Source organism: Alexandromys fortis, unplaced genomic scaffold, assembly GCF_014885135.2.
Source record: "Alexandromys fortis isolate MF-2015 unplaced genomic scaffold, M_Fortis_MF-2015_v1.1 scaffold_83, whole genome shotgun sequence".
NCBI lineage: Eukaryota > Metazoa > Chordata > Mammalia > Rodentia > Cricetidae > Alexandromys > Alexandromys fortis.
In genome coordinates, this window is record NW_026068001.1 from 7,471,553 (window position 1) to 7,497,002 (window position 25,450).

Consider the following 25,450-nt stretch of genomic DNA (forward strand, 5'->3'; position numbering starts at 1 on the left):
ATATGAGAATGTTTTGGAACGGCATCCTGTCTTGGGTCACCGGAAGGAACAGGAAAGCATAGCGTACCCATGGCAGCTCTCCAGATCCCAGATGTCTTCCCACTGACTAGCACTGCTGCACTGTCCGTTAAAACTGAAGATGTGACCTCGCAGCTGGTGCGGACTGCCACATGACCTAGCTGGGTAGTGTGCTCCTTAATCTACTAAAATAAAATAACCATAGGCTAGAGAGATGGCTCAGCAAGTACCAGCTCATCAGTATGAGGACCAGAGTGTGGTTCCCAGCGCCCACACTAGAAGGCTCACAGACATATCACTTCAGTGCTGAGGGCACCAGCACTTGCGTGCACGTAAACACACACACACACAGACACACATACTCATAATTTAAGATAATAAAATAAATCTTAAAAACAAAAGAAACACATTGCAGAGAGAGTGGCAATTTATATCCAATGGTAATTCTAGCACCCAGAACAGTGAGACAAGAGGGTTGTCATGAGTTCCAGACCAGCCCGGGGCTACAGAGGGAGACCGCCTCATAAAACTAATATATAAAATGCCACGGGACTGCAATATTTAAGTAGATTTTCCAGCTCCACCTATGAGAAGGGAAATCAGTGAACCTGGATTGCTGGGTGTATCCTCCAGCTTTCTTACTAGGCCCAGAAATATCAGCAGCTGGAGCTGCAGCTTTTCCTATATCTCAGCATGGAAAGTCTATACAGCAAAGTGTGTGTGTGTGTGTGTGTGTGTAGAAGTAGGCTGAGACTGTGTGTGTGTGTGTAGAAGTAGGGTGAGACCGTGTGTGTGTGTGTGTGTGTGTAGAAGTAGGCTGAGACTGTGTGTGTGTATGTGTGTGTAGAAGTAGGCTGAGACTGTGTGTGTGTATGTGTGTGTAGAAGTAGGCTGAGACCGTGTGTGTGTGTGTGTGTGTGTGCAGAAGTAGGCTGAGACCGTGTGTGTGTATGTATGTGTGTGTGTGCAGAAGTAGGCTGAGATCGTGTGCGTGTGTGTATGTGTGTGTGTGTGTGCAGAAGTAGGCTGAGACCGTATGTGTGTGTATGTGTGTGTGTGTGCAGAAGTAGGCTGACCGTGTGTGTGTGTATGTGTGTGTGTGTGTGTGCAGAAGTAGGCTGAGACCAAGCAGCAGTAACTTTGAGAATGTGCCTTCAGTTGCTTGCCAGGATGATTGACCTGGGTAGAGGTAGGGGCAAAGGTAGGGATGAGAAGTTAATATATTTTTGAATAAGATTTCCTGTTACCTAGAAACATTCAACAACAAAAACAAAAATTTTTAAAGAAGGAAAAAAGAAAGGAAGAAAGGAAGGAAAAGAAAGATGGTGCGGGGGGGGGGCGGGGGGGCGCGGTTTGCAGGTTTTATTCAACCAGGACAATCCTGTTAGGAAGAACAATGGTTAGTACTCTCTGTAAAATCACTTGCCATCAATGAGCTTGTCAATCGTTTGTTCAGACACCCATTCTCTCAATACTTAGTGTGCGCCTACAAAATGCTAAGAACAATGCTCCATGAATAGGCATCGAGTGAACACTAAGTTTCTAGATGAGTCTGGACTTTGGATAACAAGGCGACTGCTGCTACAGGCTGCTTAACCAATCTGGACTGGCTTGGTTCACATTCTCACATTAACTTGGAGGTAACAGAACCAGCAGCATAACTATGTATTCTTTGTGCCTCAGTTTCCAGCTCTGCAAAGGAAGGCCCTAGCACAGAGCGTGAGAGTGAAGTCATCAGTATTACCACAGTCACCTCACCCCAGAACTCCCCGGTCCACTTGGTATTTCCTACGCAGCTAGCCAGGCCTTCTGCCGCTGACCCTGGAAATCGGGTCACAGTAAGACAAGGCGGGGTGTGCAGGACGCAGAGGGAGGGAGGGGTCCTTTGCGCGCGGTCACTCGAGTTTCCCTAGAGCCTCCGGATAGTCTAAAAACTCACTTCGGAGGAAGGGAAAGAGAGTGAAGTGGCTCTTTCGATCTGAGACACCCCCTCCCGGAGACATCACCCCCTCCCCCCAGCCAGGCGTGGAGTGAAATCTTAGAAGCCGAGGCTGCTGGGTTCGAACGGAATGCCGGAGTCGGTGGAAGTCGGCGCTAGTCCACCCGAAGGTCAGCGAGTTGTTTTAAGTTCTCGTACCCGGAAGGGGGGGCAGGGAGGAGAGGACGCCAGGGCCCCAGAGACCCCGCGTCAGAGCAGAAATTGTTTGTGCTCCGGAACAGGCAGCTCAGCGGAAGCCGCGACGGGGGCGGGTCACGTGCGGCGGTGGCCGTGCAGCTGGCCGGGGAGCCCGGCTAAGACAAGGGCCCGGCCGGGCGTGGGTGGCGCGGGGCGGCGGCTTTTGCAGCCTAAGGTGGAAGCCGAGTAGTCGGGGCTCCAGGAGCTGGGGGAGCCCGGAGCTCGAGCTCGGGAGGCGTGCGCCTTAAAGGAGGGGTGCTGTGGGATCCGGGGCGCTCCGAGCTCCGCGTGCTGCGGCGCCGGGCGGGAGGAGAACGATGGCCGAGGGCAGTGTGAGGGCAGAGGGACGCCAGCGGGGCTCCCTCCTGGCAAGAGCCAGATCCACGCGGAGATTACGCGAATGTCTGAGACCCGAACAGGGAGGCGCTGCTCTTGCAGTCACTGGCCTTGTTTTCTTCTCTCTGGCAAATCCCGGAACGACCGGAACCGCCATCCTTGCCTGAGTCGCAGGGGCACCCCACTACGCTTGGGGGAGAGTGCGTCCTGTAGTGCTATCCCGGGGGAGGGCAACAGAAGTGGCTTAGCAAGATGTGAGCCGGTGTCGCGCACGAATTCACACCCTCCCCCCTCCTGGAGAGAGAAGAGCCACCATGGGCCTCCTCAGGAGTATTTCGAGGTCGAGGAGGGGGGTGCTGGAGAGAAACCACCTGCACCACTCCGGTGGAGTGGGCCTCACATTTGCTCAAAGTGGCGCGAAAGACTCTTGCGTGGGAGGGTTAAGGACACAAACTTGGTCACCTGCCAGAACCCTTGGGAACTCTCCACTTTGATGTGGTCATCATTTGCCAATGACCTGGAATACCTTCCTCTTTCTAGAGGAGTCCACGAGGCTCAGGACTGAGACCTGGGAAGAGTGTAGTGGTGTGGGCTGGCCTGGGAAGAGAAAGCCACCCCCGGTCCTCTAGCGAAGGCACAGAACAGTTGTCTTGCAAAGTTTCCTGTACTCCTCCCCACACACCCCAGTTGAGGAAGGGTGGCTCTTCCGGAGGTGAAGGAGGAGAGGATAGCCTCGAAGCTGGGACTGGCGTGCTAGTTCCTTTAACTGTGACCCTGCAGGGACACCCGGGCCCCGGCGTGTTCGTGTTCCAGACGCTGCACTTCAGTTAGCTGCAGCGTCTGCTCATGGTCGCGGCAGCGGGTGCCAAGCAGAGTCCAGGGCGACAGGAGACGCCATTTGCAGCCCCCCTCCCCCGCAAGTTGGCGGGGACGGGGGTGTCGCCCTCCGCAGAAGCGTATTTCTGGCAGTGACACTGATTAGATGCTGTGCCGCTACGTGCACGGAATCGGGGTGGGCCTTCATCACTCCTGTTCGCCACAGACTTTTCTGGTGGGAAAGTTGTGGGTTCCCCCACCCGCCCCTTTCGCCGCACAGCTGCTGTCCCCGAGGGCGGAATTAGGAGAGTGTGTTAGCTCAGCCTGGGGGCGGGGGTATCTCGCCGGCCCGGAGGAGCCGCCGGGCCCGGGCCTCGAAAATCCAGCCCTGGCTTTGCGTCGAGCTGCCGAGTGAGGCGCTTACGCGCGCCCGGCCAGCCGAGGCCTGGTTTCCATCTGCCCCTTTTGCCTCCGTGTTAAGTTCGCCGGGGAAAACCCAACGATCCGTGCAAAGCCCCTCGGAGGAGCGCTACCCCCACCCCAGCCTGATCCTGACCGATGGAAAAAATGACAGTATAGGTCAGAACTGGCTGCCTGGGAGTATTAATGTGGCTGCCTCTGTTCCCGGTGCTAGAGGAGGATGGGCGCCTCGCCAGGAAACCGCCAAGGGAGGAGCCATGAGGGCTGCCTACCCCTCTTGAGGCCAGAAAACGTGGATTCTCAAAGGAACCAAACAAATGTGGTCAGACAGCCACGGGAACGTATCCCAGTTAAATACGGATTCACAGTGTATATTTCAAAGCGCCATCCCCTCCCCCACAATCAAACACACTGAGTCGGTAAAAATAGGATGAGAACAGGTTAATCTGTAGAGGCGAGCCTTACTGTACTACTGTCTACTTATGAATCGTGTCTTCTGGAGGGTCTGAGATGAACCCCATTGTCTTGGTATGGTCAAGACGGAGGAGTCCCCGTTGCGCTCCACCTTCGAGAACCTTTAATTAATAGAACTCAAAGGGAATATTTTAGGTATAGTTTCTACTTGAGGCTGCTTACTCTTCCTTGCGTACGCCTGCCTCGGGTTGTTTGTACTTCGCTTTTCCACCCCACTCTTGTGGGTTTACTCTTGCCTTTCTTTTCCTGCTTACGTGCTGCAGGGTGCGGGCAGGAGGAGGCCACCGAGCTGTGTTGCTACTGCTTCTGCTGCCGCTGCCGCCCTCGGACTCTCACTTGCGCACCACGCGGCCTCGGAGGAGGGGAAATGTGAACTCTCCGGGTGGCGCTCGAGAACTGGGATTCTGATTTGGGTCTGAGAAACTGTTTCAGAGAGGCAGGTCGGCCAGGGTTTGTAGGGGATTGGAGAGAGTACAGGGCAAGCATCAGAGGTGACCCAAGCTCTCAGGAGCAAACCTTAGAGGTGTCTGTGTTCTTTGTCTTTCTCTGGGCTGGCCGCTCAGAGAAAGCTCGGATAGAATCTGCTAGGAGTCCAGCCCATCGCTGGCACTTTTAAGTGAGTAGCCACGTATGAGAAATGCCTTGTCTTCTAAAAGAGAAACAGCAACCTATGTTCTGAGTTATAGTTGACCCGTCAGGCCAATCCTGTTCACATAAGCAGTACTTACATTTGGGTGTCAGTAAAATGTGATCCAGCAATGGCAGGATACTTAAACAACCCAACTCTCCAGGAACAAGGTAGCCTGGAATCATCAAGAAAGGTGGCTGCAGAAGAGTATTTTGGAAAATCTGTATTGCATCCCCTAAGATTGCTGGGAGAGAGTGGCTATGATGTCTGATCCGTGACATTAATCCAATCTAAATGAAGGCCATTAAAGCGCACTCTCACAGGGCGTGGAGGCTCCTCCTTGCTATCCCAGCACTTAGAATGTTGAGGCAGAGGATTGTCTTAAACTCCAGGCCACCTACCTGGGACGCAGAGACCCTGAGGGGAGTAGAGGAGGAGCACTCTCCCTTGGCCACCGAAACAGGCCTTTAAGGACAAAGAGTTAAGAGAAAGTGTGAGGACTTTTTGCATTAACTTTTCTGGGGACTGCCCGGCAGTGGCGGCGCCCGCCTTTCATCCCAACACTCCCAGAGCTCAGGAAGCAGATGCAAGCGGATCTCTGAGTTTGAGGACAGCCAGGGATACATAAAGAAACCCTATCCCACAAAACAAAAGCAAAAACTTTTCTGGTGACAGTAACAATGCTCTCTATCCACTTTGCCTGATGATGCCTCTGAATAGACCTGGGGGACTCTAACGAAGAGGTGCCCCCTCCCAGTAAGGGACTACCAAATCCTAAGGGATGGCTCGTGTGGCAAGCACTGCAGTGGCCTAAGCATTTATTTGTAAAAGCAGATTCTCTTCGAAACAACTCTTATGAGGTGACACTAAGGCTGCTTCCCTTGCCCCACAGGTTGAAGACACTGAGGTCCAGAATTGTTAAATAGCTTGCCCAAAGCCCCAACGTTTGGAGTAGACCCTGGACTGACCAGAAAGAGGGCTGTGTTGCTTCGCCCACAGCGTAGTCTATGTGATTTATTTAAGGGGGTGTTTCAAAGGGACTGGCTGGACACTTTCAAAAGAAAATGTGGCTTGAGAAGCCCCACAGTTTGGGCTATTTTACAACTCCAGATACGGGGAACAGAATCTACCGTGACTCTGCAGCACAGAAAGGGCCAAGGAAGGCAGGGCAAAGGTCCCTAGCCCACCTAGCCACACAGCATCCGGCGGTCACGTCCGCCGGAGGTGACTAGGGCCTGAGAGGAGCAGATTGCCTAGGAACTCCTTATCACTCATCGTCAGTGGTCCTGGGCGGCTGAGCTAAACGGCTGCCCGTGGTGGTGGCTGGTTCGTGCAGGTCCCCTGGCCCCAGGCGTGCCCCTAGGATCCTTCCGTGGATCTGGCTAGATGCATGGTGGCGCCTCCCGAAGCTCCCTGTTTCTCTCCACTGGAGGCGCCAGCCCTGGGCTAAACTCCATTGCCTGGGGCTAGAGAGCCCAGACCGTCATTCCAGGTCGGGACAGCTGGTTCTGGTCGTTAGCATTTAACCCAGTCCCTAGGACCCACCCCCACCCTACCCTCCACTCCCCCGCGCGCACACTAACACGTTTTCCAAGCTCCGGACCTCCACTTTCCCTTCCTCTTCCTGGCTCGCTCTGGTGCTTCGAAAGCTCGCGGCGATTGGTTGCTTCGCAGAGTCCAGGTGGGGAGGCTGTGCTGCCCTTCCCCCAGCCCGCATATGTGCACACGCCGCTCAAGCCTGGGGCGCACTGCCAGGCCTGTGGATCCCCTTGTCCCCCGAGAAGTGGCAGCTGCTGGCGAAGATCTATTCTATCCGTGCTACGGAGTGACCCTCGAGTAAAAATAGACCTGTGCCTGAATTAGGGGGATGGGGGAGTAAATCCCACCTCCCACGAAGGTAGTAGGTCTGTCCTGTACTTTATGTTGACCACAGTGGGACATTCCTACGCGTCCAGTGTAGCTGAGTGGCCTAGGAGGACTTGGGGGTTTAGCGGTTTAGGGAGCCTAGGGGAGGTCGTTCGGGCAAGGGAGAGCGCAGCAGCCCTTGCGCCTCAAGGCAGAACACCTTTCCTGGAGCCTTGAAACCCAGGGGATCCGCTGCCATTTTCGCATGACTAGTAGCGAGACGCTGGTGACTGTTTCTTTCAGGCCCCTTCAGGGTGGCGGCTCTCTTGCTTTTCCACAGGGCTAGAAGGATAACACCGGGGCGGGGGCGGGGGCGGGGGACATGGACACGAGGACGACGGCTCACACCACTGCGCTCTGGAGTTTCCTCACCAAGTTCAGTGTTGGCCTAGAGTGTGCCCCCCTTTTCCGTCCCAGCCCACACCTCCTCGCTGGGGCTTGAGGGCCTCTGTCTCCATCTTGGTTGGCTCAAATGTCGAGTTTCATGGGGAGGAGGCATATATTGCCAAAGCCATCAACCCCCTCCTCCACTCCTATAGGGATAAACCTAAACACAGGATTCCCACACCCACACCCGGGACTAATCCTTCCTCGCCTCTTGGGATTAACTGGACTCACAGGTCCATAAAACACTTCCGGAGGGGGCCAGAGGGTCTGTCTGCAGAAATACTTTAAAATAGTTCTCGGTGGCCGAGAGGCAGAATTGGCTGGGGGGGGGGGGAGTGGAAAAAAACAGACAATTCGTGATTTTTTTCTCTCTCTTTTTTTTTTTTTTTTTTTTTGGCTGTGAAGGAAGGGCACCACCTCAAGTGGGGAAAAGCTAGGCAAATTCCAGAAACCTTGTAGCATTTTACCAAAATGACACTGACACGGGCTATGATGATTAATGGACAGGAGTGGGGGGTTCCACCTGGCCTCTGACCTCGTTTCTATGATGAAGACAAACACTCGGAAACTTGAGGGCTGGTGGAGGCAGCCTTCTCACCTGTAAAATGGGAGTATTAACACTTCCTCTGTCGCCTTAGGTAGGTTGAAGAAGATGGAAGTGTTAGAGTTCTTTGCAAATGCACCTTGGGCTGTCCAGTTCACGGTGTTCAGTGTGTTCTCTCCCGCACATGGCAAAACCAGTCTTTGTTGAGTAAAAGGACAGCAGAGTAACCTGCACCCAGATCCCTGCAAGACTGATACAGTGCGGCCAAAAAGCGCCTTCATACTGGCCCCCTTTTTCATTTACACCGCTTCAGATTAAGTTTCTGAAGAACGGGTGAATCTTTGGAATGTTCTAGGAAAATTCCCCATTAAAATTTGAGGTTAATGAGAACGAAAAGAGTCCTTTAAAATGGATTAAATCACATTTTAAGACGAAGACCGGAAGAATATAAATTCAAAGTAGCTTCCTGGCCTTGTCCCCTAATGTGGGTCTGGAGAGCAGATGCTGGTGGATAGCCCACCCACCCACCACACACACACACACACACACACACACACACACACACAGGGCCCCGGAAGTAGGGCCTGACAGATTTGAACAACTAACTGTAAGGTGATTTAGGGATGTATGCTTGGTGAAGACCAGGAAGCAAGGCTTAAAATTAATATGAAAAGAAAGACTTGGGCCTGCTTCTGTTTCCTGGAGGCCTAGAGCTACTAAAACTGAGGTGACGGGTGCCCTGTAATCTTACCCGGAAGGGTTTAAGTAACCTGTCTGGCCCGGTGTGGTGGCCAGGTGCACAGGGGATGAAGACCCAGGATGAGCATTTGGCGCGGTGAGGGTAGGAGTGCTCTGGTGGAGACACTCGGGTTGGCTCCACAGGATGTCCCTTCCCTGGCTCCGCGACCTCTGGCCGGGGCTAACCAGCCTCCACCTCACTGTCCTTCGCCCTAAGCCCTTCCCGCCCAGACGTCCCAGCTGGATCCCCAGGCCTTAGCTGCCTGGCAGTCTCGGCTCTTCCCATTCGTGATTCATTTAGCAGCGGTTCAGAAAGCCTGTTTACCTCGGCCGTCTTGGGCGACTCGATCTGCGTAAAAAGCCCCTACTCCAGAGGCGACCAGTAGGGGCGGATTGTCTTATAGATTATTTTTCCTCCTGGTTTTTGTTTTGTTTTGTGTTTTTTAAACCAGAAGGCGAGGTTGGAGAGGGGGTGGGGTGGCGTGTTGCTGCTGTTTTCGAAAACACTGTATTTGAAAGAGAAACAAAAGCCGTTTAGGAGGTAGCAAGGCTGCTTTTACATATAAAAAAGTGCAGCGAGTACCTACGGCCCCCAGCAGTGATAAACTAAACGCTCGGCGGATTTCGACAATTAGCCGTTAATCTGTTATCTGCGGTCACCAAACAAGTTTTAAGGCTGTGAGGATACTGAATTCCTGTTCCAATTGAGCCGGGGTCTGTTGGGCACATCCGTTGCCCAGAGTTTCTCCCCGTGCAAATCCGTTTCTCAGGTTGGGGCACTGATTTGAGCCACGTTAGATTTTCTGGGGCAACCAGAGATCTGCCTGCATCGCGGCTCGGAGTCTGGCTGTGTTTGTTTGATTCAGAATTGTCCAAAGTGGCTTCACCCCCTAGTTTCTCAGGCTTCTGAATTTTGCATGTAGTAGACCCCCCAAAATTAGCAATGAACGGTAGAAACTAAAGTGAACCTCTCGGCCTGTAAGGCAGACTGATTACACAGCCTCGTCCTGGGAAGCCCATTCGGGTGCCCAGACCTCCCCCAGGGCCGCTGCAGTCTGCGTTCATCTTCGGCCTCCGCGGGCCAGGGCGGGCGGGGTAGGCCAGGGCTCTAAGCGCCTGGAGCCTGCACGATGATAAATATTGCGCAGACAGCCCATAAATAATTTGCATTATGTTCAGCTGACAACGCAGGGCGATTAATTTTAATAGCTACATATTTGCCTGGGCTGCTGCTTTCGTAGGCCCGGTAATGAAAGGCGAGAGGCCGCCCTGGCTCTGTGCTCGTGGTCCCGGAAGGCAGCAGGGAGGAACGGGAAGAAGGCCCGCTGCCGTGTCTCCTCCAGGCAGTCCCCAGGGATCCCCGGTCCCTGGGTCCCCCATCTTTCCCTCTGTGCAGTGTAGAAGTGGGGTACGCGCTCGGCCCGAGCAACCCCGAGGCCTCAAGCAACAGGAGCCACCATAATGACACTGCAATTTGTCTGGGTGGGGAGAGCCACTTGTGGACAGGGAGACCCTACCGGGGCCATGAGCCCCACCCAGACCAAACCCGGAGTGAATTCGGGAGGATACAGCACAGTCTACTTTGGTCGCCAGAGGAAGTGCTGATGTTCTCCAATGCCCATTCGCCAGTGGGCCGTAGGCTTGGCGGGGTCTCTGCCGACCGCTGGGCACGGGCAAGGGGTAAAACAATGCCGTGGTGTTCGGGTATCCTGTCCCCTCTTGTTTGGTTCAGAGTCCTCTTTGCCCATCCCGCACCCCGAGGGAAGCCCTCCTCCCCACTGCTCCGGGTTGCAAAGCGCGGCCCATCTAAAGGATGGAAGAAAGGGTCCCGAGTAGCTCTTTAAAAGAGGGGGCGGGGAAGAAGGACCCAGCACAGCGGCTGCCGCGGTCCTGCCGTGGCCCGGTGCGTGCGGGTGCGTGTCTATGTGTGCGTTGCGATGACAAAGCCCCGCTGCCGACAGCAAGCTCCAGGCTGCTAGAGCGTGGGTGGGGGAGGGGAAGAGAAAGTAGTGGGGGTGGAACCCTCGCTCGCGTAGGTAGCCGGGAACCAAAGCTTCTCTGGAGAAAGAGTTCATTCATGAGCTACAGGAGTCTCCCGGGCTCGGCCAGGTGGAGCAGGCTGAAGCCAGCACCTGTGTGTTTGCCTCTTTGGAAACAAGCAAGCGCATCGATCATTACCATATTTTAATTGCCTTTCTCAAAGGTCATCTCTAATTATGGGTTGCGTGGAGGCCTGGCTAAGGGGTCTGCAACCCTTTAGAGAGAGAGTGTGTGTGTGTGTGTGTGTGTGTGTGTGCGCGCGCGCGCGCTCCCGTGTCCTCTGAGACAATGCTCCTAGCTCTGATGGAAATGCCATTCCGAGGGTGTCCGCGAGCGCCTGCAAGACGGTCACGAAGTGCTGGATCCACGCAGACCTGGCTGCGTGCACAATAAAAGCCGAGCAGGCGGCAGAGGGCCGTGCAGCCCCACGGGTTTTCTTTTTAGAAACGGTGGTGCGAAGAGACTTGACAATAATAACACGCAGCAGGATTAAATCAGGGCGGGAAGGAGAAAATGCATTTTCGTTTCTAGGACTGAAGACTGTGTTTAACCCATCCGGTCCCCCAAGAGCTTTTTTTATGCTCACATCGAGACAGGTGCGGGACACACAGCGGCTTGGGACAATCCAATTTTCATATTAATCTCTTTCCTTCTTTGAGCATAATTGTCAATTAAAGTTTATCCTTTTGTTTTATGGGAAATTATGGCAGGCTAGCTCAGAAGGAGAAATAACGTTGGGGTGGGTTTTTCTTTTAAACTTCGGATGTTTTCTCCCTTCTTCCCCCTTTCTTTCTTCTTTTTAAATCTCCTTCAGAGATTCTTGAGGGGAAAGGCTGTATTCAGAGGGAGAGTAACACTGTGGGGAGAGGTGGGCCACAGCCACACTGAACTTGACTTTCTCAAAAGAGCCTGGCAGCCCTGAGCCACTAGGCTATTTCTGGGATGGAGCCAGGGCCTTGGAGAGTTGGAGGGTCTTGACTGCCTCTGCTTCCTGCCTGCCCCCACACCTGGCCTCCTGGCCCCACTAGCAGCCAGCTCTTCTAGGAGGAAGGTAGGGCCAGATGACTGGTCCAAAGCCCCAGAGACCGCCTGGCTTTCTCCTCCCCTGTAATCGTAACCAGATGCACTTAAACGCCTTTCATCAGAGGAAGCCCGAAGCCCTTTAACAGGCTGCAGTGAAAGCCATGGGAGGGCCTATCAGCCTGCCTGGTGTTGGGGGCCCCTAAGCACATTTCTCAACCAAATCAGCCCAGGGTTGCCAGGTTCTTTGGTACCTTCGAGGCCAAGAAATTCTACCCAGTCAAGGCAGTTGAGGTGCCAAGATGGCTGCTGGGTGTGTGGATGCAGTCCCTATAGAAACAGGCATAGGAGAGAAGGCAGCAGCTAGTCCTGAAGGAAGGACCAGGTGGAAGAGGGTTAGGAAGAAAGATGGAAATATTTAGGACAGTATCCCTTGTGCCACTGTAATCTGTGTCCCCCTACTTAACTCCAGATTCTTCAAGGGCAGCAACTGTTTTATCTGTAAACCCTGGCACAGAGTAAGCCATTCAAATGTGTGGACGATAACAGCTATGGTGGAAAAGCTCTGGAACAAGATATTTCTGGAACATAGTAGTTCTGCTCCAACAGTGTTTAATCCTCCAGGACCTCAGTTTCCTCATCTGTAAAATGGGCACAAGAATGCCTCTGTCCACGAAGTTCGGAAAAGATCAGATGAAGTAATTGCACAGAAGTTCCAGGGAGATCATAATAAACTTTCAGTAAATATCCTGCCCTTGTTTTTGAAGAAGGAGAGGGAGGATTGGGACTGAGTGTTTGGAAAGCTGTGTGTGTTGTAGCTCCTAGCTGAGTCTATGTCTTACTGGCTTGGGGTTTGAACTAGAAGAAAGAATTGCATCTAGGACTGTTGGGGATTTAGCGGTGAGTGTCCTGCTGCCCACTCTTGAGGGGTTGGGGAGAGTTGTTTTGTACCTAACACCACTAAAAATGAAGGAGGAAAAAGAGGGGGAGAGGCAGAGGACATGGTTAGGAGGAAGAGGAGAAGGAAGAGGAATTGCTTCCAAATGTGCATTTACCGAGTAGGATGGCTCATGATGTGATCTCAGTACTGCAGGAGCTAGCCTGGGTTAGCTAGTGAGCTCCAGGTGGGGTGCAGTGCGGTTTAGAGCTACATGCAGGCCAGGTGGCCCCAAAGCTGTGAACAATTGGGAGGAGCCTTTCCAGCCCTAGGTCTCCTGACCTGAGGCTAGGCTGCCAGAGAAGAGTGGACAGCCTCTGGTAGAGTAGGGAGTGGTACTCTTTAGCCTTGACCTCTGCCTGTCCATCCGGGTTGTTTTTGACCTTTGAGGCTACCATTCACTAGCCTTAGGCAGGGGAGGGGTGGGTGTTGTCTGCCTCTCTTTACTCCCCCCCCCTCGCCCTTTTATCTTCCCCCACCCTATCCCCATCCGACACCCACAATTCGGTCATTTTTCCTCCTTCGCATTGTAGGTTGTATTGCTTGCAGCACTGGGGATCAAAGCCCAGTGTCTTGTGAATGCCTGACAAGAGCCTGCCCTCCCTTGTAGTGATGGGGATCCAACTTTATGCGTGTTGGGCAAATGCTCTGTCTATCTCTGAGCTCCGTCCCCAGCACTTGCTTGAGTGCCCTTCCCATTTTCTCGTGTTTGTGTGTGTACTGCCCTTCCACCTTATTCACTGAGCAGGGACTCTTAATCAAACCCAGAACCTGCAGACATGGCTAGTCTCACTAGCCAGATTGTTTTGTCTCCTCCTTAGGAGGCTAGAATTACAGGTGGGCCTGCGGGCCCACTGGGCATTTCTGTAGGTTCTGGGGATCTGAAGTCCAGTCCTCAACAGTTGGATGATGCCGTCTCCCTCCACCCCCAATGAAAAGATCTTTCTTTGGTAGCCCTCATCGGTCTTGAACTCCCGGCCTTAAGGGATCCTCCTACCTCAGCCTCCTGAGTCAGCTGGCCAGAAGAAGGTGTCAGACCCCCTAGAATCAGAGTTAGGGATTGCTGCTAGCTATTCTGTGGGTGTTGGGAATCAAACTTGGATCTTCGGAAAGAGTAACCAGTGCTTTTAACTTCTGAGCACCCCCCCTACACACACACACACACACACACACACACACACACACGTTTGGCTGAGTGTTGATGGTGTTTAGACAGGGACTCCCTATGTAGCTCTGGCTGTCCTGGAACACACTAAGTAGACCACCAGGCTGGCCTCAAATTAACAGAGATCCACCTGTCTCTTGAGTGCTGGGATTAAAGGTGTGTGCCACCACTGTGTGTTCTAAAATTACAGAGTGTGTGTGTGTGTGTGTGTGTGTGTGTGTGTGTTCGCGCGCACGTGTGCGTCTTCTACCATATTGGTCGAGAGGATGAAATTCAGGTCCTCAGGTTAGGTGGCAGGTCCCTCCTCCACAGATTTAGCAAGGTGCTGGGAAACCGATGCCCTGTGCAGCAGCCGGTTGCAGGGAATGTTCTGAATACAGAAGCTGCTATCTTTCGCCTGCCATTTGGGGTGTGATGTGCAGCCATTCTCCATTGTTTTAGGTCACATTGTCACTGTTGCCTTACAAATAACGCCACACCCCAGTATACAGATATCTTTATGGTACAAAGCTAGGAATATAGTCAACACATTTCCTAAAGTAAGTATGGACAAAAAAAAAAAAAAAGAATAAATTATTTGCATACTGTGCCCCCACCCCTGGTGTGGTTTTAAATACCCAGCATGGATAGTATTGTGACTGAAAGGGGCTGGGTACATCTCCAGGGCCCCAGGTTCCCATTATCCTTGTCTCTAACCCCTGAATGGAGAGTTTGACTTCTAATTTCATGCTAGGAGTTTCACAGGCAGCATAATTGTATTTGCCTCTGCCTTTGATCTGCTATTTCATTGTGACTCTGACTAGGGCACAGAGATAAAAATGTGGTGGAAAAACATGATTTTGTCTGGCTTTGGAATTTGTGCTTATTATTTTCCCTAGCACCCCTAAGATGACACACCTCCAAATCTGAAATCTAAATCATTTCCCCCATTTTTGAACACCCAAAGGATCCCCCAGGGATGCTTTCCTATTCTTTAGTGGAAATATCATCAAGAATTTTTTTTATGTGTTTGGATGTTTTGCCTGCATGTATGTTTGTGTGCCATGTGAATGCCTGGTACCTGTGGAGGCCAGAAGAGGGCATTGGAGCCCCTGGAATTGGAGTTACAGATGGTTGTGAATGGCCCTATGGGTGCTGTAGGAATTGAACCCAGGCCCTCTAGAAGAATAGCCAGTGCTCTTTACCACTGAGCCCTGATAAAGATAACATTTTCAGCAAGGATTTGGGGGGCCCTTTGCTGCTCATGTTCTAGATTTCAATGGAAGCTAAAATCCCTACTGAGTAGAGAAGCCATATGTGAAGTCTGATCTCCCTTTTGTTGTGCTTACCAGTATGTATCTGGTTTTCTACAGTTCCCTTAGGATGACTAGGGTTTGCTGGATTAGTTCTTATGCTAGAAACCAAAGGAACTCACATTCAGCAGGAACCTTGTGGACGAGAACTAAGCAACACTTGGGGGGGGGGGTAGCCCCTGAAATGGCTGACTTCAGGCAGGGTCACTCTATCAGGTTGTGTGTCTGCTGCGCAAAGATTTCTAGCCAAAACAGAGAGTGATAGCTGTAATTCAGACTCAGGGGGACATTTTTCTAATTCTAACAAAATTACCAGATAGGCTAGTGACTCAGGGCAAAAGGAGAAACCCACTCTACCTCTGATCAAGAAGAAAAGAGGTGACATATGGTAGGACATCCTAGGAACATAGCAGATCAGCCTAAGACTACAAGCCAAACCAATATTGGCCAGCTTCTTGGTGCAGTAGGCCCCACACTTGATCTCTGTTTGATCACATCTCATCTGCAGACTTTAGTGTTCTTAAGTTATTGGGACCATTTTAGTCTTAGGGCGGGTGTATGTGTCTGTGTGTGTGTGCGTATGGCAAAGATAGGTATATTACTGTACCTAGGTATCTTGTTTTGAAAGTAAAGTTCTGGGTACTTTGGGGGTGAGACAGATAGTTTCTTTGGTTTGGAACATGTAGCCTTTAACGTGTGCTGATAATGACAGGCCTTTGTGTACTTTGCGTAAGTGTCTGAGTATAAGACCTTACAAGGTGGTATAATAGAGTTTGACATCCTTATAAACTCCCTGTAACCCACAAGCCACACTCAGGAGCTGAAGTAGCTTAGTGAATGCCAGTCTAGCCTGTGTGAGGCACTAGTTTGGGCCCCAGAAACTGCACCACAAACAAATGAGCACAACTTTAAAATGAAAAGTATCCAGACAATAGATCCATAACCGTGTCTCTCCAGAGAAAGACAAATTTAATTTTAACTGCCTATTCTGCCCTTATAACCAGGAATCCATAGACCAGGAACAGAAAGTTCATCCACCGTCTTCATGGGTTTCCTGAGTGTGTGTGTCCTTTTGGCTTCTCCCTGAACCCCCTCTGTGCTTCTTGTGTGCTAAGCAAGTTCTCTGCCTGCCTCTTTTTTTTACAAACCCCCACCCCAGGACTTTGGGCAAGTTGAAAGGTCATCAGTTAGACCATGGTGACTGGGAATTCTCAAACTTTTATTATTTTAAATACTTAGGCTTGGTCTTTCCCATTTCACGTTTTTGTTTAGTTTGTTTTGTTTTTGTTTTTTCTCAAATAGAAGCTCATGTAGCCCAGCTTCAAAGTCCTACACAACCAAGGATAACTTTGAACTTCTGATCCTCCTGGCTCTACCTCATCAGAAGTAGGATTACAGCATGTTCCTGTACATGCAGGACCTGTTTTATGATATGCTGGGGATTGAACCCAAGGCTTCATTAATGCTAAGCAAGAACTTTACCAATGAAATTTCCTCCCTGGATTGGGCATGATTTTGGTTTTTGCCAGGGCCTCATATATCCTAGGCTGATCTTGAACTTCTGGTTCGCCCACCTCATTCTCCCAAGTTCTTATTCAACTTTAAAAAAATTAAAAAATATTTTTAAGGATGGCATGTTTACCTAAAACTTATGAAACCAAATTATAAGTAAAAGCTGGGCACAAAAATTAGCTGGAGAGATGGCTCAGAGGACTAGAGCACTGGCTGCTCTTCCAGAGGTCCTGAGTTCAATTCCCAGCAACCACATGGTGGCTCACAGCCATCTGTAATGAGATCTGATGCCCTCTTCTGGCCTGCAGGATACATGAAGGAAGAAACCTATATACATAATAAATAAAAAAAATCTTTAAAAAAAATTAGTCCCTTTTGGGTATTCCCTGGTTTCCTTGCTGTGGAGTATCATGATGTCCCATAATAATGTGGACGTGTATTATTACTTCTTGAATAATAATCCACGTCAGCTTTATCCGTTGATGTCTTAAGATGGTAGAGCAAGATTTTAGATTTCCATACTTCTCCCTGTCCTTATTACAGTATGAGATCGCAATATCTTATTAACTTTGTTCCCATATTTTATAATCACAGTCACATTGTATAATCCCATAGAGAACATGCTCAGACAAAAGAATCTTGGTGATTACATTTCTTTTTTGTCTTTTTGTTTTGTTTTTCGAGACAGGGTCTTACTATACAGCTCTAGCTTTTGTCCTGGAACTCACTCTGTAGACCACGCAGGCCTCAGACTCAGAGAGATTGTTTGCCTCTCTGTGTTGATCTGCCTCCCAAATTTTGCCCTACTTCTCTTTATGTATATATTTAGAGATTTGGTGCTGGAGAGATAATCTAATGGTTAAGAGCATTGGCTGTTCTTCCAAAGGGCCCAAATTTGATTCTCAGTACCCACATGGCAGCTCACAACCATAGGTTAACTCTAGTTCTAGGGGATTCAATGTCCTCTTCTGACTGTCTCAGGCACCAAGCTTACACATGGCACAGAGACTTGCATGCCCTTAAAACACCTGTGCACATAAGATACATTAAAAAAATATTTATTTTATCATGTGTGTGTGTGTGTGTGTGTGTGTGTGTGTGTGTGTGTAGGCATATGGGTTCAGGTGCCCACAGGGGTCAGAAGAGGACATTAGAACCTGAAGTTGAAGTTGAGTTGGTCAAATGAATGCTGGGAACCCACCTCCAGTCCTCTGCAAGAGCAACAACTACTCTAAACTGCTGGGCTATCTAGTCCCATCTAGTGAGATCATATCCCCGCCCCTACCCTGGCCCCCGCGGAATTCATTTTGACATCTTTGTCTTACCATGTCGCACTCATTTTTATAGATGAGACTGACCTTAAACTTGCCAAGACCAACCCATCTGTTCAGCCTGTCAAGTGCTGAGAATCGCAGGCTTGTGCCACTCAGTCCTCTGTTAGTTTTACTATTTATTTATTTATTTATTTATTTATTTATTTATTTATTTCGGTTTTTCAAGACAGGGTTTCTCTGCGGCTTTGGAGCCTGTCCTGGAACTTCCTCTATAGACCAGGCTGGTCTCGAACTCACAGAGATCCGCCTGCCTCTATCTCCAAAGTGCTCCACCACCACCCGGCTGGTTTTATTTTCTTAAAACTTTTATTTTTAATGAAAATGGGGTGGGATAGTTTACTAATTTCAAATAGAATTTTTTGATTGAAAATTGCTTCTTTACCATATACTGAATGTCAGAAGTTGTGCAATGAACCAGAGTTTCTCATTCTTCGTGTTTTGCTTAGTTTAAATAAACTTTTATTCTTCCTCCTAAATAGCAGCCCTTCAGAAGACTGTAAATTCCCTGGAACTTTGGAGCTATCCACTGTTTGTAAATTTTAATTAATTAGTTAATTAATTTTTGAGTTTTCAGGACAGTTTTTCTGTGTATATGTAGCCCAGGCTGTCCTGGGACTCATTCTATAGACCAGGCTGGCCTCGATCGCACAGATCCACCTGCCTTTGCCTCCTGAAGGCTGGGATTAAAGGCGTGCACCACCATACCCAGTTTACTGTTAGTAATTTTTTATCCTCCTTTCCAGCACTGATGTACGCTTCTAGAAATAAAGGCGATTTTAAAAATAATTTAATGGATCCTTCCCCCAGGCCTTTGATTTGCGTCGATTTCACACGCCTTTTATTTGTGTCTAGGCATTTGCAATTCTGCCTTTTCACTAAGATTGTAAATTGCTAGAAGACCCGAGATGTCTTTTAAAAAATAAAAAAAAAATCACTTTTGCCCTTCTGTATTTCTTAAGTCCTTACTAAGTTTTCCTTCAACACATTTTACACCGAAAAAAAAAATAGGACACATGAAGTTCCGTCCTTCGCCAATCAAGGGCTCTTGTAAACCGTGGTGACTTTAAAATCCTCTCCCCTGAGAGCGAGCCTTGGAAAGCCCTTGAATGCTGGGGACCTGGCTGCAGGCCTCACATCTCCTCCCCCTCGCGCTCACAGGTCTCTGAGAGGATTGCACTTGAGGACAGAGGCCCAAGTTCCGGGCTATGCGGACCGAGCACTGTGTGCCCAGAGTTGCTAACGTGCTGCCCCTCTCAGAAATCCGTGAACAAGAGGTGGTTGTCGGAATTACAACCCGCTCTGGCGACTCGACAAGGGAGGCTTGCGCGCGGCAGCTTCACTGAGGGTCGCCGCTCTTCTGTCGCCTGTAGGGAGAAAGCCCACGTGGCCCACAGTGAGGAGGGGGTTCCAGAGGGAGAGCAGGCAGCACGCTTCGCAGCCCCTTCCGCCAAGCCTGTGGCTCTATCTATGGAGCCACCGCCGGGGGCGGCGCGACCCGCGCCTCCCAGTCAAGATGGCGGCGGGCGCGCAGCCACGCGGGCCACTGGCGCCCGCGAAAGGTGGCTGCAGTCCCCGGGCCAGGAGCCACCGCGCGCTCTGTCCTCGGGCTGGAAGTCGCAGCAGGAGCGACCCGGGGCTGTTCCCCACTTCCCCAAACAGCCCCACTGCTCAACGTCATTCCAGAATACTTTCTCACACCCCCACTATGATCGTGATGCTCCTGTTACTAGAAGGTAGGGCCATGTTCTTGGGACAAGGAGAGTGAGGTGGATTCCAGGTTACACCTGGTAGACAGGCCCCTGGGTACAACCTTCACACCCAAGGCGTCGTATCCTCCAACTTTGGAGCACTGTTCCACAATATTCACAGCCACCACGGAGTACCCTTTATAAGACACAGAGCCCAGCCCTGTTGAAGTCATCAGAAATGTCTTGGAAAATCCATAGTATTTTCTAATAAAAGCTACAGAATAAGCACCTTCCCCCTACACACACACACACACACACACACACACACACACACGTTTGCTCAGACATCGGTATGTGCGCTGTGTAGGCTGCCTTCCTCCTAGGACACTAAGAAACCTTAGGTCCAATTTACTAGAAATGGCATTGATGAATGCGGCGCATTCTGAGAGATCTCCCGCAGGGCTCAAGTTGAGAGGTCAAAGCCCCCCACCACCTTCTGGAAGGGGCTGACGCAGGTAGACTTTCAATGGGAGGAACTGAAGAACTCCGAAAAGCTCCCCTATTACCTTTTGTAAATTGTTGGCTGACACCTACCACCTCAAGGTTCTGTCTGAAGTTAGCGTGTTGTACAGCAGCTCAGAAGAGAGGCTAAAAGTGAAGTTTTGGGTTTTGTTTTGATGAAACGAAGTCGTTCTGCATAACATTTGCACTGGCTAGTTATTCTGGAGGAAAACACTTCCTCCACCCACCTCCGCAGCAGCCACGCCAGCTACTCTTTCCTTCTTTGGCAGTTCCCCTTTTAATTACCCCTCTCCTGCCCCAGTTTAGGCAGCCCCCGGCACTTTGTTCAAGTACAGCAATAAACCCTAGGCTAAGCCTAATCCTCTCTGGTCCTGACCTTCCCTGCAGTAGGCCTGGAGTCAGCTTGGCCCTCAGGGTCTCCTACTTGATTAGGATCAATGATGCTGCTGCTAGTTGTTTGTGCTTTCTCTGTGCACTTGATGCTTTTCAGACATAGTGCTTTGCAAAAATAAATACATAGAAATAAAGAAATCGTGTACTAAACAAAGCGCAAGACACTAAAGATTCTGGACTCTGAGTTGGGTTCTTTCCCACCACTGGAACCAACTATCAGATTTTTTGTTTGTTTGATGGTTATTTTGAGTCAGGTTCTATGTAGTCCCGGCCTCAAACTCACAGAAATTTGTCTGCCTCTGCCTCCTGAGGGCTGGCATCAAAGCCGTGTCCCACCATGCCCAGTTCAATCATCGGATTTCTTAAGCTTCCACAAAGCCAACCTACCCAATGCTGACCTAGTACCTACCCAATGCCTCTCCAGGTACCTGGGGTTTGCACCATCACCCCTAGTCCCTGTCCAGCCCAGTCCCTCCCAAGAAGCACTATAACCTTAAATATTTAGACAGGTTGCCGGCTGAGCTGCTTTCAGTGAGGCTCTCTAGAGACAGCAGCCTGAAGCAGCAGGCCCCATCTGCAGCGCAACTGAACTAGTTAAGCCTCCCCAGGCGTGAGTGGTCCAGGGTGGAGCCTGGACCTGAGAGAACCGGCGGGAACCCCGAGTAAGCCCAGCTTTAGGTGCAGGATTTGAGTCTTTCTTCCACAAGTCCTGCTTGAGAGTTCCAAAAGACCCATGCCTTGGGGGTGGCGTCATATGGTCAACACAGAGTGAAGACAGCGCCAGGAGGTCCTTGACCTCTTGATCCTGAAGGAGTTACTGTAACTAGCGAACGTCTAAGACCTGAAACATTCGAACCTCAGTGCAGAGAAGGGGACCTTAGTTCTCGGTGTAATCTCTAGGTGAGCTAGGGTTACAACCTACTTCCCAGAGAGCGCGCCCCCCAGCGAGTGCCAGAACCTAGGGCCTCCTGAGCTACTACTGGCTCAACCCTACCCGACCCCGCCTGGGCCTCACAAAGACTGTGTGGGGCCAGGGCAGACCAGAAGCTGCCACCACTCCCAGATCTTTAATTACGCGCTGAGACCCTACCCTTCCCCCACCCCATCGCCGGCTTCCAGCCCTTTAATCAATTTCACGATATTAAATATTAATTTCCCGCCAGCCACGCTTTCTCGAAGGAGGGGGAGGGGACAGGCAGGGCAAAGCCAAGGAAAGGATGGCTTTGCTGGGTGTGACCAGGGTAACTGGGTGTGGAGGACAAGCGGGCTCCTAAGTGACCGTGCCCGGAACTCTGGAGCCACCGTGTTTGCACTCCGCAGCTGGGGAACTTGGAGAGTTATGAACACCAAGGTGCATGTCTCCGGGAGGGGCAGCGAGGTCCGTAGAGTTCGGGTGTGCTGGGTGACCACCTCCTGCTCTGCGGACCCCTCCCCACCTCCCAGCCGCGAGTCAGGCTCACACGGGCCTGCGGAGCGCTGCGATGATGGATCGCGCCTGGCGGGGGTGATTTGGTGTTGATCGCACATTATCACTGGCAGGTTGGACTGGTTGCTGATGGACGACTTCTAGCGGCGGCAGCAGCAGCGTCTTCAGACACCGCGCGGGGAATCGCTGGCTTTACGAGGGTCTTTCCCCTATCACCCTCCTCATCACCTATGCATGTCGGAGAGTCTAGGAGAGACCGTGGGGGTCTCCCCGTCCCCAAGGCCACCCACCTCGGTCTAGGACCCGGTGGGCCGCAGGCCAGGAGAGTAGAGGAACCAAGACGTCTCTCCCACTTCCTCCCATTTCTGTTTCCCTTACAGCCTGCCCACCTTCCGCTTCCCCATCGGAACACGAAGGGCCTAGGTCACTCGGCCGGTGATTTCCTAGCTGCCCAGCCAAGTCCGCGGGGGTGCAGACTCCCTCTCCCCACCGCCTACGACCCTCTCAGGGCTCCCAGAAGCGGCGGTGCTGGGGTGAGCCCCTCCTTGCTTCGTTTTCTAAAGTGCCTGCAGATACAAAAGCGGTTTCGTAATGCCTTCCGTCTGCGAGAGCCGGAGGACCTTGGCTGACCTTTCGGAAACTGATTGCAACTGCCTGTTAACAGCCCGTACTGACCGCACTGAGCGGAGCGGAGGACAATCATTTAAGTGACAGACGGCGAGGTGGCCCGGGCTCAGTCGAGCGGCCTGGTTAAGCCCGCCCCTCCCCCCCAAGCTACTCCCCCCAGCCCCGGGTGCACTGCAGGCCGTGGCCAGCGCTCTGGCGAGCGGGGAGGGCGCGCTGTGCGCGCGTGTGAGTGTGTGTCTGCGATTATGGGCCGCAGGGTTAACCCTTTGCGGGGCGGCCGGGCCCCTTTGAAGCCGAGCGCTGCCGGCTTAATCTGCCATTTGCAAAAGAGAAATAAAGGGGCCGCCTTGTCCGACTTTTTCCCTAATGGGTAAACTGTACCCTTTTAGCGTGACCCGGGCACTGTCCCTGCTGCTGCCAGGGAAAGATCTCGACCCTCGGATCTTCTGCCAGGGCGCTATGTAACCTCTCTGCGCTTTCCTCCTTTTCCTCACAGAAACAAGGAACAGCACGGGGACAGCGCAAGGCGTCCAAAGGCTCCGAGGTTCGCGATGCAGTGGACGTGGGTGTTCCTGGTCATTTCTGTTTGGGAAACTGAAAAAAGGGGAGGTGGGCTCACAGCGGGAAGAGCAGGTGGGGGAGGGGAGGCTGGTGACAGGGCACCTCGGGCTTCTCTCTCTCTCTCTCTCTCTCTCTCTCTCTCTCTCTCTCTCTCTCTCTGGAGAGATCGCCAGCTGCTCTCCAACAGGCAGCGCCCTGAAATCTATTTAAAGAGAGGGAAAGGGGAGGAGAACAAAGGGGGAGGGGGGGCGGCGAGTGGAGCCTGGGCGAGAGCGAGCGAGCTGGGAGGATCCGCCGCTCCGCGGGCACATCAAGCGCTCACATCTGTACACTCCGCGATCGATGGGGAGAATGGATAATATTTGTCAGCTGCAGACCTTTCTCTTCCCGGTTCCCAGGAACGGGAGGGGGTGAGGAAGGGGGAGGGGTAGCCAGACCAGGCAGGGGAGGCCGCGTCAAGGACAGCGCGCTTCCCGCTGCAGCCACGCGGAAACCCAGTGCCAAGAAAGACGGCGGATTTTTCTCTTATTATCATTATTAATTATTTTTTATTATTCCACAGCAGCCAGCGAACGCTCGGCCGCGCCCCTCCCCCGCTCTCCTGCGGCCTTTCTTTGTTGATTCTCAGCTGCGAGCGTGGCGGACCCGAGCCACCACTGCCGCGGAGCAAGATCTGCTCTTGTGCTCTTGCGCCCTGGGTCGCAGCTGCGGCCCAGGAAGTCAGGGCTGCGTCCCCGCCCCCGCCCCCCGCGGCGCGGCAGATCCTGCGCACGCACACAGGCACACACGCGCGCGCACGCATACACTCACATTCTCTCTCTCTCTCTCTCTCTCTCTCTCTCTCTCTCTCTCTCTCTCTCACACACACACACACACACACACACACACACCGTGGCCAGCCACGAGGCCAGCCTAAGCAGTACTTCGCTGCGGCTTTGAGTCCTCAAAGCCCAGGCTGTCTGCCTGGACCTGGAGCCCTGGGCCGCGCACCGGCCTTCACCACCCCCTTCCCGGCCGCTGCACTCTGATGCCGCCATCCTCACACATGGTCTTCATTTAGCACACTAGCGGCTGGCTTCCTCTCTGCTCCTCTCCTCGGGGCTTTTCGGAGCGAAGAGGGAGGTTTAGAGGAAGTTAGGAACCTTGCGAGCCCACGGGGAAGGGGGAAAACCCTCATTCGCAGTCTGAGCTTCCGAGACGGAGGGGAGCGTCCCACGGGGAATGGGACAGAGACTAAGTGCCCTCCCCTTTCTTAAATGTGGGGAAGGTTAAATGAGAGGTGGCAGTTGGGGGGGATGACAGCAAATTTGCCTTCACTCATCCTTTTGCCTGTTATGCGGCTAGTATCGCTAACCTGGTGGTACCCTGAACTAGGCGGAGACGGGGTGGGAGCCGAAGGGACTGGCAGTCAAGGGAGGACATCTAAGACATCTCAGACTGACTCAGCCGTCCTCGCTGACTAGATCACTGCACCTTTGCCTTAAACCCCAGGTTGAGAGCCTGAAGCGGATGATCCACCAACTGGTCTGGCTCTACTGTGTTGCGGATGGTGGTGGTGGTGGGGTGTGTGCACTGTGCTGAAATCCGGGGTTTATTTGTATACCCTCATCCTCCTGGGATACCAAGCCAGCCAGAGGTGGCGTGTCTTACTGCTCCGCGGTCCTGGGCAGGGCAGGAAGCTGGCGCAGCCGTCGGCTGGCCAGGCACCACTTGGCCTAGCCGGCTGTTCGCTGGAACTCGCGAAGCACCGTCACGCTGAGTTGAGTTCCTGAGACTCCGGCCCGGACACCCTGAGCTGCTTTCCTCCCACGTCGTCAGTTTGGCCTCTCAAGTCTCCCGGTCTCCTCCAGCCCTCGGCTTTTCCCTTCCTTGGCCGATCTCGGGAATTTCGAAGTTCAGTCAGCCGCCCTTTCCGAGATTCAAAAAGAAGTTTTGTGTTAACCTGGGGGCAGCAGCCTAATGTTTCCCCTGTTTTCGGGAACAAAGCTAGTATTCAACGGGGAGGGGGACAGGCTGGCTCTCCCCTCCCAGCAGCACCTGGCGCCTCTGCAGGTTGACCACACTCTCTTCAGGATCCAGGTGGCCGCGCGCGGGCTGGAGGAGGCCATGGGGGCTTTCTTTCCTCAGTCCCTGCCACAGAAACCTCGCCTGGGAGCTCGAGAGGACACTAGGTGTTTGGGTTGGGGCTCCCACCCCGGGCTAGGCGGGCGTACGCGGCTGTTTACAGTGTGTCGGCAACTGGAGCTCACTTGCCCACACTTGACAGCACCGGGCACCCTCGGGCACTCCGCAGCACTGGGGCCAGGCTGCGCCAGGAAAAGTGAGAGGTCGCTCCCAATCGTGTGTCTTTGCAGTCCACAGACCTTTAACCCCCAACAATAGCCTGGTTCGGGTAGTCTATCAAAGGATTTGGGGGGGGGGCGGGAGTGAGGGCTCACAAAGAGGACTCGAAGGGTTCCAATCAGAGCGCCCCCACCCCCCGTGACTTCTC

At 52.3% G+C, this 25,450-nt stretch overlaps 1 protein-coding gene across 1 annotated transcript in view; it reads left to right on the plus strand.

Moving 5' to 3' along the window:
* Window positions 1–1,977: 1,977 nt before the first annotated feature.
* Bcor (BCL6 corepressor) overlaps window positions 1,978–25,450 on the plus strand; it is a 118,680-nt gene continuing 95,207 nt past the window's right edge. The window contains exon 1 of the mRNA XM_050160856.1: window positions 1,978–2,127. The gene's annotated coding sequence lies outside the window, so the exon portion shown is untranslated. The remainder of the gene's footprint in view (window positions 2,128–25,450) is intronic.